This window comes from Dermacentor silvarum, chromosome 5, assembly GCF_013339745.2.
Source record: "Dermacentor silvarum isolate Dsil-2018 chromosome 5, BIME_Dsil_1.4, whole genome shotgun sequence".
NCBI classification, from domain to species: domain Eukaryota; kingdom Metazoa; phylum Arthropoda; class Arachnida; order Ixodida; family Ixodidae; genus Dermacentor; species Dermacentor silvarum.
Genome location: NC_051158.1, coordinates 177,389,851 through 177,403,536, shown reverse-complemented (window position 1 = coordinate 177,403,536; position 13,686 = coordinate 177,389,851). Strand labels below are relative to the sequence as shown.

The window sequence follows — 13,686 nt, the reverse complement described above, 5'->3', positions numbered from 1 at the left end:
GTCGTGGTCTCTTTCTTCGTCAATGCTTCTTCCTTTCTGTGTGTCGTTTTAGAGTGTGTTTTAGCATATATGAACTAGAACTAGGCCAAGAAGGCGATCTTTCGGTACTCATAATAAGTCGAACAGCGCTCGGAAAAAAAGGTTGCCTGAAAATAAAAACTGTGGCATAGCAATGGGACAAGAGGCCATTCGCAATTATTTGCAGCTGTTTAAAAATACGCACAATCAGCTATATGGCCTATATATCATTAGAAGTAAAACATGACTCAAGAGAAGGCATTTGTCTTCGAGTTTTGCGTAGGCACCACGCCTGGGTATACACTGACGGTAATGGGAGAGTTCATTCTTCCTTTCTTTAATAGCCAACCTTAACTATTTTTATATCAGCAATATAAACGAAAATACAGAAATAAAAGGCTTTGCAATTACTCTTTCTTCAATTTTGCAATTATACTATGTTTTATATAAGAAACCTGGAGACAACTACATGTTGCTTGACACGTATACATATATACTATATTGACTTACCGTTCACAGTTATTAAGTTGGACGCTCATTACGTTAATTTAGCATGGACATGCCTGCCAGCTGGTGAAAGATCAAAGGCAGCATTTAATATGCAAGCGGATGGAACGAACGAAACTGCTATATGCCTTGCCTGACTTCTAAACTGGCTTCCTATGAGGAATCAGCTACGTCACCATAAGTCGTCTTTTAACAGCGGAGTTAGTTTAAGTGGGGCGTAATGTGTCTACTGAAACAAAAAATGTGGGCCGATCCTGGTCGTTATGCAGAAAGGGTCCAAGCGCAATGGCACGTACCCCTGTGAACTAGCGAAGCTAAGCCGGACAAAGTCTAGCTAATAATGGTTGGCACTACTTAAGCTTAGCCAGTCATCGATAGGCAATTGATAGACAATCATAGTTAATCCGGAAAATTCTAGAAAATGCTGGGGATGACTTGGTAGTGCTAAGCCTAGCCCAAATAAGTGGCCAATACCTTGCGATAGCCAATCGACAGCCACCCAATGGCTAATCAATAATCGATCAATCATCAATAAATTCCAGAAAATACTGGGGTTGACTGGGTAGTGCTTAGCCTAGCCCAAAAGCCAGGATTAGCTAGGTGCCCATCAGCACGGCTGTCTCTTTAGCATTGCGCCTCCAATGCAAGCTAGGCATTTTTTTTTCGGATTCCCGCCTTTTAGTGCAAAAATTAGTGTACTAAGCATCAAATGTCATTATGAATATCTCTGAACTTAAAAGCTTGTGTTAAATTTTGTAATATAAGCAAATAATGTTGTCTGAAAAAAAAGACAGCTAAAATAATTAGTTTTTATGTTTTCGTTGACTACCGCGCAAATTCTGTTCGCCAAAGTACAGAAACACTCTGTGCGTGCCCAGCCTTTGTGTAGCGACAACAAATCCTTCTTTCATTAAAATTTATTATAGCGTACATGAAGGCACCGTATACACTTTTTGCACCATTCTTCCTGATCCTGTAAACTGCTACTAAGCCATTGGTGGCGCATAATCTACGTTTAGTAGTAAGTGGTTCGTGTGGAAAGGGAAAGGTTGGCGCTATCTTCTGCAGCCCTTGAGGGAGCACGGCTCAGCGCCAAGTAATCTACGTTTACAGAGGCAGCAACGATTCACATTTCCATGGCTCTTGGCGTAGATCACGTTGACGGCACCTTTCTTTCATCACGAAGTGATAGTGAAGTGAAATTGCTAATTCTACCATATATTTTCGGATATAACCACTTTCAGAATATAAGCGCTCCTCGCTGCCTATAACAAGCAGGAACTTCCTCCCCAGCCAATTGTGCAATAATTTCCGGTTTATATTTTCTACTTGGGGTAGTCTTCAGAAAAAAAAGGACTTTTTTTTCTTTTTTTAGCTAGGTAGAGTTTACCCGGACATATTGAAAAATATTGGTTAAAAATGGGGGTATATTTTTTTTAGCTTATCTTCCACCAGTGAACAGTCAGTAAGAAAAAAAAGACAGTGTTAAGTATTATTATGCTGGCTTCATTAATAAAAAAATTAGTCATTTCCTAAAACCTATCCATATCACTCTCATGGGAACTGTCGGAACAAAATAAGTATGTCGGACGGACAAAATGACTTTCTTAATCGCCTCCGTTAACTAGTTCACAGTTGACTGCAAAGTCTGCCGCCTTCGTCCACACATATAAAGAACTGTTTTATTGCGATAGCAGTTATATTCATTGAATCTACCAGTAAGAAAACACTAAGAAATTTTTTGTATCCGTTCAGTAGTGCACATTTGTGAAAAATATACGTTTCTTCTCTTTCAATTTTATATATTTCTATAGTGTAATGAAATTCTGTACTAATGTAATGAAACCTGTGTAATGAAGAATATTTAATGTTTCTCTTGTTTCAGAAATGTAACATATGGTGTTTCGTGTTTTTTTCTTTTGTGTGTATGCATACTAAGTGATTTTTTATATACACATAAAAACAACGGGACACGGAATGCTTTGTTACCGTAATAACGCATAATGAGTGTTTCTTTTTTGTGTGTGTGTTCCACATCAACTGCTTTGCTATAAGCCTTGTAAAGGGGGCCTGAATCCCCGTCAAGTGAACAGAGCTTCACTTTTTGTTCAGGCCTGCTCCATATTTTTTTGTGTATCTCAAGAAAAATGGAATAAACTTGAATTGGAATTGAATTTGTGAATTGAACTTGAAGCGCATTTCTGCTGTCACCGTCGTCGTCACCGTGATGTTCCGTATAAAGTCCAACGGCGACAAAATCATCGCCGCGCGCCGTGCGTTGTGTGTGCGAGTGAAAGCGTGCGAGAGTGAGCCGGCAACCGCAGCTTAATCTCGCGCCCGCGAGAGAGCCAAGCGGCCGGAAGTGCACGGGTCTTCGTTCACGCGCGAGGCACGGGGAAGTGGTGACGGAGACGGGAGGAGGGGGGGGGGGGGGCGGTTGCGTTCTGCTTCCGCGACTGCCACTCACGGAGCTATCTTGAAAGCGATCTGCGACGCGGCCGAAGTGTGCGCCCGCATGGGGCCTCATCTTCAAAGCTATCTGCGATGGGCCAAAAGGCATTCGCCAAGTGCCGGTAGCTTCGTATGCGCTGCGCTGTCGACGTTTACTTCGCGTTGAAGGGAGAGCCAGCGCGAAGGTCAATTTGCTCGGTGCCGCTGGCACGCTTTCTCACTCCAGCGTTTTGACGAGCTCCCGCGGTCATCGACCGAGATGAGTTGATGTTTACCTGTGCGTGCGTGACGGTATGCTTGTTTATTTAGTTAGTAAGCAAATATTTACAACTTTACACGGCCGATAAAACTACTATCCTTACTTCGTATAGCTGTCTACAAACTTGCTGTCGCAATCGATGCTTGGCCTTTCGGGCGAAACAGCGCTTTTTTTTTTTTTTGTCGCCCATGGCACCTGGGTCACTTCTTTCTGAAGCAGTAGCCGTGGTGATGTTTATTGCGACAGCAATTATATCGACCCTCCAAGCGCATTTATGCCATCGCGGTCGTGGTCACCGTGATGTTCCTTATAAAATTCCAGGGCGATAACACTGTCGCCGCGCGCCGTATGCTTTATGTGCGAGTGAAAGCGCGCGAGGGGAGCCGGCGATCGCGGCTCAATCTGGTACCCGCAAGAGAGGGCAGCTAAAGAAAACGCGCCGTCTTCCGTTACGGGAAAGGCCGTGGGGGATGGCATACAGGGAGCGGGGGTGGCGTTATTCTCCGACAGCAACGGCATATTTCGCATGGGGAACCGACGATAGCGGTTCAATCTCGCGCGCACAAGGAGGAAAGCGGGGAGGCAGCGCAGGAGGGAGGGGGGCGACGTTCCGCTCCTGCACCGACTACGTCCATTTCGCCGCCGCGGGCGGTTGTGCGCGCCAAATATCTTGAATGCGATCTGCAGGTGGGTCATAGCTTTGTGTGTGCGCTGTTCTCGACCCTCAGTTTGCGTTCACTTGAACGCAAACTGAGCGTGATCCCAAAGACAGCAAAGCTCGTTGCTGCAGCCGCGTTTGCTCACGCCAGCATTTTGACAACGAGTATCCACGGTCACCGAGTGTGGTGTATTCATTTTAGGGGCGAAGCTCCTTACGGTGTGGGTCGTTCCCTCCTCTGTAGTAGTAGTAGTAGTAGTATGTAGCCACCTGTAGTTTTATGAAGTGTTCACTAGATGGCGTTGCGGTTCCGGTTCCACTTCCGGTTCCTGGTCCACTTCCGGTTCCACTTTGCGCGCGTTCGGTGCGAACGCGGGCAAAACGCCGACGGCGTCGACAACAGTTCTGCGCGTTGCTGGTGCTGCTGCATGTCCAAGTTTATACAGCTGACAAAACTACCTTGAGTCGACCCCATGGCACACTACTCAGGGTTCGCCTACGGGAAAATGGTGTAATTTTCTCTCTCGTTCCCGACGCGCGCTCTCTTTAACTCTCATCCGTAGCTGTGGTTTACCCGAATGATCCCCCGGTGCTTCGCCCACCAATCATCATTCACTTCGTGCATATGCTGTGATTTTTTTCGCCTGTGCGTGCTGACACCATGCTCATTAATTTAGTTAGTAAGCGAATATTTGCAGGTTTACACGGCCGATAAAACTACTATCCTTACTTTATATAGATGTCTACCAATTTGCTATCGCACTCGATGCTTGGCCTTTCGGGCGAAACGGCGTCATTTTTTAGTTGAGGTTCACGCTCACATACTTTCTGGGGAAATATGTTTAGCAAGAATTACCGCACGGGTGCACTTTTTCTTTAATGCGGAGAATTTCTTTGCCTAGTCAGAGTCAAGGTCAAACGCGAGGCTTTCCAAGGTGGCATAGTTTGTAGCTGAAGCGCGCGCGCACCGATTCGGGCGCACCGGTGACAAACTACAGCGGTACGTTCCCGCCGCTGTAGCGGGGGTGCACGCGACAGCTCGCTCGCAGCGGTTGGCTCGGCGCCTCCTTGCTCCAGTCGCCGGTCTATCACCGGCCGCACGGGTGCGCGCGCCACAAGTAGATGTAACTTGGTTGTGCGCCCTCTCTTGCGCTGCGCTGGTACCAGATTGGGATTTCGGAAGCGATTTTTCATGAGTTTCTGCTAATTCCCGCATATCCTTGGCTCATACCCGCATATCCAATGCGGGTATGCGCCACACGTGATTTTATTATCGTTAAACGGGACGTAACTGACGAGCATATGACGCTATTGATGCCATGACCTATCAGTCATATGTTAGTCATGATTGTGATTGGAATGCGCTTCCGGCGTCTGCATTTTTTTTTCACTCTACCTCTGTCCTTTTTTCTAACCCCTATTTCCCTACCCCAGTTCAAGATAGCAAACCGGATTCTAACATCTCGTTAACTTCTCTGCCTTCCTCACCATCTCTCTCTAGTCATACATTTGTACCCTTCCATGCCAATTTTGGTATACACCAAGTGAACGAGACGCGACTTTTCGGCAGATTTTGTTTTTGCGCGTGACCACGACGACATGACATCAGATTAGACGCCTACAGTCGTGGCCTCAAAGTGTTTCGCACTTAAAAGAAGTCATGCGCGGCCGAACGACAGTGACACACCAAGCGGACAGTCGCCGAACAGGCCGTCTAGATCAAACGGCGCCGATTGGAGGACCTGCACTTGCGGGTCGCAGACGCGTACATTCAAAAGTACTTTGTCGGAGACAGATTCTGTGCAGCGTCTGCGATCGGCTCTGGTTCCGACCGGACGTTGTCAGGGTGTCGGTACACTCTTAGCAAATACCGGCTTAAACAACGCATATAGGGCGGAAAGTAGATCAAAAGTTCGACGCTTATACGTGGCTCACTGTAAGCGGCCTGCTGCGTATGCGGCCTATTTTATGTGGCTCTACTTATGCGGCCTGCACTTAAACGGCCCATAGTAGGGCTGCTTGGTGGACGTCACGTATAACCCAAAATTTTTATACGGTATTTCAGATCAAATCTGTCCGGCTTACTAAGCGGCTCAAATCTTGTGCAGCCCATTGGGTATTTTTTTTACGAAAAAAATTATTTATTTAAGGACAGGTGCCCCGTACACAGTGGTTTTGCGCGCTGTTTCAATTGACATTGCATAGAACCACATTATAGGAAATGGATAACACACAATACAAGCATGGTAACGCACATCACACAAACATGCGAACACTGGGAATCGAACCCGGGTACACCGCGTGAGAACCAAACACGCTAACCACTACTGCAGATCACTACGCCGTCGCAGAGGACTCGCACAGCTATTTGTAGACACATTTGTGTCGAGGCTGTCGTTTTATGTCAATCGTCCACCGTCGGCGATCGTGCGTGATATACACATAGTTTGTGTCGCTGTTACCGATGCTTTGGTGGTTGGTGACAGTAGATGTATTTAATTGAGTATCAGTATACGAATAGCGCTTTCAACATCTGTCATGTGGGGCGGAAAGGCTAAATGGGGTAGGATTACGGAGCATGGGGGCTGCACGAAAATAAAAACTGCTTCGCCAGGCAAATGTAGTTCTTTAATATTTTCTCTTTATTCGCTATGATGCGGCTGCAGTCACTGTTTAACCGGGAACTCGGCTTTGTCTGAGAAACTTTCAACCTCGTTCAGAAGGTTTAGTTAAAACTGATCCGCGCTGTTGCGCTGCCTCGACGGTATAACGACAGTACGGCTCCGATATTCTGAGACGTCGAATAAGCCGGCGGGATATTACCGGTCAGTCTAAGTTTGTTGAATCGACAAATATTTCTATTCACCTCCGCTGGCCTCAACAGCGATGCCCTGTCCGAAAGACTGATATATATAGCTTTAGTGAGTATCAAGAAGAATGCTGTCTAACCGATCCTCTTTATGCTGTTCCGTTGTAGTTCAGTGTTTATTTTGAAGCAGCAAGGAGCGTCGGTATCTCCGCCCGTGAGCCTACCGTAACAGCATTGCAAATATCGGAAGCTTCACTGCTTTGCACACGCTAGCTTGTTTTCACCTCTTCACCTGCCAGGCGCATGCACGCGACGTTGCAATGCGCTACCGTGGCCATACCTGCAGTGCCGTCGAGCTTAAAGAAACGAAGGGAGGTAAGAAATCGAGGGGTCGTTAAAGAATTTACATTATGGGGCTTAGCGTCCCGAAACTGCTGTAGATTACGAGGGCCGCAATAACAGAGAGCTACGGATTCATCGTGGCCACCTGGAGTTATTTAACGCACACCGAAAAAACGACACAAGCGTTTTTGCATTTCCGTCGGAATGCGACAGGTGTGGCCGAAATGCTGTCACCTTGTTACTGCGGCGACTGTCGTTGAAAGTGAACGAATCAGCTGTTTGAAATTTCGCTTAACAAGGCGGGATTTTGCCGGCGCGTAGAAGCTTGCAACGGCTCCATTCCTACCCTTGCAATTCGATGGCTTCAACACAAAATGAACGTGGAATAACCGTAATTTCCCATTGTATCTTGCGCTGCATTTGTGTGATCAGCACCACCGCAATGAGCGCTCTGTGCTATCTGGAATGCAAGTGAATCTCCGTGCTCAAGACGAGCCGCATTCATGCAAAAACTACTTTTGTTATCTCAAAAAAAGAAAAATAAAGCACCGTGCAGACTGCAATAAAGTGCACGCGTTGTATTAAGTGGGCACGCACTATTGTGCCGTGTCCGGCAAAGGAAGGTGTGCCATGAAGTGGTTGCAAACAGGTGAGATGGACTGCCCGCTAGCATACCTAATTATCTTGAAGGAGAGATAGAATTCTGATTTAGGTGTCGTGTACATTAGTTGAGTGCCTCTGCCTTCGTTATATCAACTGTGCCCTATATGCACAGTTAATAAAAGCACACGTTTTTCTCCTACAAGGTTAAGTATGCTTTTTGCGGAATGCCCACTTCATCTATGTACGCCATCTGAACGCATGCTGTACATTATTGCAGACACGTACGCTCATGCAGACACAGACAAAGAAGATATTTTTCAAAGGAGAATTATTTATTTGGAATACAACAAAGTGAAAAGTACCCAGCATAGTTTCACTGTAGGTTTTCAACACAGAATGGGGACTTATATACCAAGCGCTGACAGTAACAAATAAAAGCCGCACTGCTACAGGAAATACAAAAGCAGATAGACAATATTAGTGCCTGCAGCTTTTAAAATCTGAAACAAGCATAACGCATTAACTTGCATTCATTTCATGCAGTCGTGAATAACAAGAGTTGGGCCTCTGAGTTCACCATTTCTCGTTCATTTAAGAAAGTTTTGTTTATAACCAAAACTACGTAAAATAGCAGATGACTACAACATGAGGAACAGAACACACATATGTACTAAACTTGCTGAAAGGTCACATTTTCTATAGATTAGTTATCTAATGAGGAATTTAGAGAGCTAAGTGCTCGCAGCTTTAATGAAAAATAGCTATCCATGGCTAGCATGAAAAAAAAGAAAGAATGAAAGTGCTGCATGAAAATGTACGAGGTGTGTTCAAAAAGAAACCAATCTTTTGAAATAGCATGCAAACCGGCAAAGAGCACGCTGCGGCTACTGAACGCATGTAGCAGCGGGTTTAGACAACAAACTGCCATTTGCCGCGTTTCGCTCTGACCATTGGTTGGTGAGCTACTACCGCCGAAGTGTGCAGGTGTACAAGCTGTTTGTTGGATTAGTGCCAAAGTAACAACGACAGAGGTTGAAGAACAACGCGTGAGTGTGAAATTTTGCTACAAACTTGGCAAAACTTTCACAGAGACATTTCAATTGCTTAACCAAGCATACGGGGAAAACTGTATGAGTCGCACTCAGTGCTATGAGTGGTTTGAGCATTTTGAACAAGGCAGAATGTCGGTTGGTGACGATAGAGCACTGCACGGGCCGATTTTTTCAGCCCGGGCCCGGCCCGGGCCCGTTTTTACGTTGGGCGGCCCGCCCGAACCCGATCAAAACTTTTATGGCGAGACCCGGGCCCGGCCCGGGCCCGGAAATAATCTACGTTACCCGCCCGGCCCGGCCCGCCACCCCTTTACCTTAGGCCCGAGCCCGACTCGAAACCGGCCCGAACCCGGCCCGAGACCGAAAAATAATGTTTTTTACAGTTGAGACGCCCGAGAATAACTCGCTGCACGTTACATGCACACTACCAGAAAGCCCGAGCCCGGCCCGGGCCCGCGTCAAAAAAGCCGAGCCCGGCCCGGGCCCGTGAAAAAACTGTTCTACCCGGCCCGGCCCGAACCACGGGCGGGGCCGGGCTTTCGGGTAAGCCCGAGCCCGTGCAGTGCTCTAGGTGACGATCCCAAGCCTGGCCGACCTTCCACAACAACAGATGATGACCATGTCGAGAGAGTGCGTGCTGTGATTCGTGGAAATCGTCGTTTAACTGTTCGAGAACTAGTTGACGAAGTGAGCATCAGCATAGGATCATGGCATCCTATTGTGAATGACAAAGTTGAGATGCGTCGTGTCAGAGCAATATTCGTGCACTGTTCGTTGTTAGTTCGTTGACTGTCGTTGACTGTTCGTTGACTGTCGATCAGGAACACCTGTGTTGAAATAAGCCAGGAACTGCATGCCACTGGCAATGATAATGAAAACTTCTGTAACATCACAACAAGCACTGAGACGTCGGTTTATGGCTCTGATATTGAAACAAAAAGTGCAGTCGTCGCAGTGGGTGGCCGAACAGTCTTCTCGTCCAAGAAAGCACGCATGAATCAGCAAAAAAAAAAAGAAATCAAGGTAATTGTGGTGTTTTCTGACTGGAAAGACATAGTCCATCAGGAATTTGTGCCACGTGGTCAGATGGTAAACACGGCTGTCTACCAAGGAATTCTAGCGTGTTTGCGGAATCCAGTGAGCAGTAGGAAGCCTGAATTGTGGGAAACCCAGGCTAAATTGTTGCAACATGGCAATGAGCTAGTTCACGCGTCGCTCCTTGTCTCCGGCTATCTAGCAAAACATCACACTCTCGTGCCCCATCCACCGTACTTTCCAGACCTAGCCCAAAAAGCGTTTTAGGGGCGAAGCTCCATAGGGTGTGGGTCGTTCCCTCCTCTGTAGTAGTAGAAGTAGTAGTATGTAGCCACCTCTAGTTTTTAGGAGCGAAGCTCCTTATAGCGGCACCCGTTCCGTCCCCGTCGTAGTAGTAGTAGTGTGTAACCAGTCTGAGAAAAAAAATTCCAAAGTTGTGTCCGTAGCGCGGAATCGAACCAGGGACCCCTCGCTTCCGAGCGCGCGGCGTTAGCCCACTACGCCACGAAGTGCACATAGACACACGCACCACGATGACAATAAATACCCAACATTAACGAAAGGCCGCGTTTCTAGCGCGTTTCTAACGCGTTTTTGCTAGCGCGTTACGGCCCGTGTAAAAAAGCTGGTGTAAGACGCTGTGGCCTCTCCGCCTTACCTTCAACGCGTTTCGAACGCGCTGCCCAAGGCGGTGGCAAGTCAAGTTCAAGTCGAGGAGCGTTTATGAATACGGGGGGTATACTCTCTCAGCAGTCATGTGATGGCGTCGGCAAACGCGGTGCACGTTCCGGCATGTGTAAATGGCTGCGTAAGACGCTGTGGCCGCTCCCCCTTACTAGAGAGTACTGCACGTTTCTAACGCGTTTGTGCTAGCGTCCCCTTAAGCGGGAGATCCGATGATTCCCTCCGGAGCTTCGCCCACTCATCATCATTCACCCCGTGGATATGCTGTGATTTTTTTAATTGCTCAATAGATGGCGTTGTGTGTCCGTAGCCACCTGTAGTTTTATGAAGTGTTCACTAGATGGCGTTCCGGTTCCGCTTCCACTTCCGGTTCCACTTTCGGTTCCGGTTCCACTTTGCGCGCGTTCGTTGCAAACGCGGGCAAAACGCCGACGGCGTCGACAACAGTTCTGCGCGTTGCTGGTGCTCCTGCATGTCCAAGTTTATACAGCTGATAAAACTACCTTGAGTCGACCCCATGGCTGCTTCGCATACTACTCAGGGTTCCCCTACGGGAAGATGGTGTAATTTTCTCTCTCGTTCCCGACGCGCGCTCTCTTTATCTCTCGTCCGTAGCTGTGGTTTACCCGAATGATCCCCCGCTGCTTCGCCCACTCATCATCATTCACTTCGTGGATATGCTGTGATTCTTTTTCCTGTTTCCCGAACTTAAAATCACATTGAAAGTACGTTATTTCCAACCCATAAAAGAAATTTCAAGACAATGCGACACGAGACCTACGCGCCATCCCAGAAAAAGCGCTCCAGGAGGCTTTGCAAAAATGGATGAGGTAATAGGAACGATGTATTGCCAGAAGAGGAGACTACTTTGAAGGGGACATGCATAAAATGTTGTATAATAAGCAATAAAGATGTTACAGCCAAAGTTTGGTTTCTTTTCGAACACACCTTGTACGTATTTGATGGAAGAACTCTTTTGGGAGCCAAGCAATATAAAAAATCTTTTGTCTTGCGGAGCACACTCTGTATACATGCCGCAGTGGTTGGGTGACTGCAGAGAGATCCAAGTGAAGTTTGTATGTATACATTGCTAACAAGAGAAAAAAAAACATTTTTAAATATGTGTTTCATTTTGACAATATTGCTCAGTCCTCACAAACACATTAGATATCATTCATATATATTCAGAGTTATTTATCCTGATGACTCCTGGGCCTCCAGGTGACCGTCGTACCTGGAAGGAAAAAGAAATGCCACCCAATATTAGACAATTCCAAAAACTGCTTCGCCTTGGCCCTCTCATGGCTATGTTTGTTCAATAGTTGTTCGAGGCCAATATAGTAGTGATCTTGCAAGAAACAGATCTCAATGTTAACCGTAAACTTCTAAAACTGCGAGTAACGATCCGAGGTCTTTTATTTGACTGCTCTCATTTTGGTGTGGCTAAAAAACCACACTTGACTGCACTTAATTGTACCTTGTTGGGGGAGAGAATAATTGTTCAGACTGTGTTCAACACCCTTGCATTGCCCTACTACTTGACATGTGGGTTGCACGGCATTGCATTGATGTGCACACATTCTCTACCTTTCTATTTTAAATCTCGGCTCTCCTGTTGCCTTTCATTCCCTTTATATCCCTTCCTCAGCACAGTCACTTGTATTTACGCTGGTGAACCTGCCTGTCTTCCTTCCCATCTTTCTACCTCCTTTCTCCAAGAGCATGTGTCAGCATTATAAAACTAGGTGTACATGATTTACTACAGAAAGCTGAACATTCCATATCACACACTTCACATGTGAATAACTCATAAGAGATTGTGAACGACATGCGAATGTGTCCGACCTTTGAATATGCAGCATTGTATTTGAAATTTCACTGGAATGATTAGCACTAAACTCCATCCCTAATTAATCTGAATATAATGAGTGCATACACAGTGTAAACAAAGTAATCAAGCCATGACAATAGACACAAACACATAATGCTCTGGCAAGCAACTAAAGGGAGAAACATACGTCCAGTTGCATTCTTCACGTTATGTACAAACACATTCCATATATACTTGGCCTCTTGGAAATCAACTCAATGTGCTTGGGCTTATGGTTTATTTCACAGTCCTATTTCCTCACTCTTGCAGGTAATTATCAATTCGCCCACATTGTCAGCTGGCTCTGAGGGGCACTCTTTTATGTCCCTTACACTTACTGGCATTCAGTTGTACTTGCATTTACACTGGCCTAAACTCAGTGACTTCCCACTGTTCTGAAATCAGCAGAAATTAGTGAGAGGCTCTCGAATGTGTGGCTATCTCTAGTGATATTACAGCTCGTGTAAGTGCTTCAATGTTCTCCGCATGCGATCAATATTGTAAACACTTGTATCCTTCTGAGCCCCACACCACTTTTGAGCTGACAAAATATGAGCTTTTTCTTCGTGTGCTTCATCATAAGCATATATTTCCGCACTGCAACGAACATTTTTCGCCTGATTTTCGCTTAGCGAGAGTGGTCCACACTTAAGTTCCAATGGAGAGCCCGGGGTTCTGCTTTCATGGGTGGCGTTCTTATTAGTGTTGACGTCCCACTTTATTCCTGTGTAGAAAAAAAAATTCAGTTAAGCGAGAATAAAAAGAAAATGCAGAAATTTAATAACTCGAGAAGCATAAGCTCATAAGCAATGTCTTATTAAGGCCTATTTTGGGGCTAGTGGGTACTTGATAGTCGCAAATCAACACAACATAGCAATCACCACACAAAAGCAAAATGTCCAACTTGTAATGTTCTTTTGCTTCTTTCATAGTTTTTTTAGCTATGCATGCAGCGCTTTTATCTCACAACATTATGAAACGACCCAAGTACTGAAGACCAGATTTTGCCGTCGGCTATAAAACTTGAAATTGCTACAATCGGCGTGACATCTCGCGTTGTTGAAATTTTGCCAGTTGCATAGAACTTCGTCCCTTCTACAAGTGACGAGTGTACTGCTTATCTCCAAGAGATAATGTGGCAAATCCTGCGGCTAGTGCAAACCGTCACTTCGGAGCTGCGGCGTCGTCGGAGTTATTTGATTATGGTCGCGTCACGGAAGCTTCGAGCTAAATTGAGCTTTGAATTTTAGTGAACTCGACGCATTAAACAGGACAGCCAGAAATCTACGCAAATAGACCGACTACACAGAGGAAAGTGCGTAACACACCAGAAATTTTTTTCAAAGTATAACCGTCGTTTGACAAAGTGCAACTACGAAATGCAAGGAATTAATCCCG

General features: G+C 46.1%; 1 protein-coding gene across 1 annotated transcript in view; it reads left to right on the top strand.

Annotated features, from left to right (window-relative positions):
• Positions 1-13,686, top strand: part of LOC119453932 (beta-hexosaminidase subunit alpha-like) — a 186,884-nt gene that overhangs the window by 123,617 nt on the left and 49,581 nt on the right. The gene's annotated exons all lie outside the window — the stretch shown is intronic.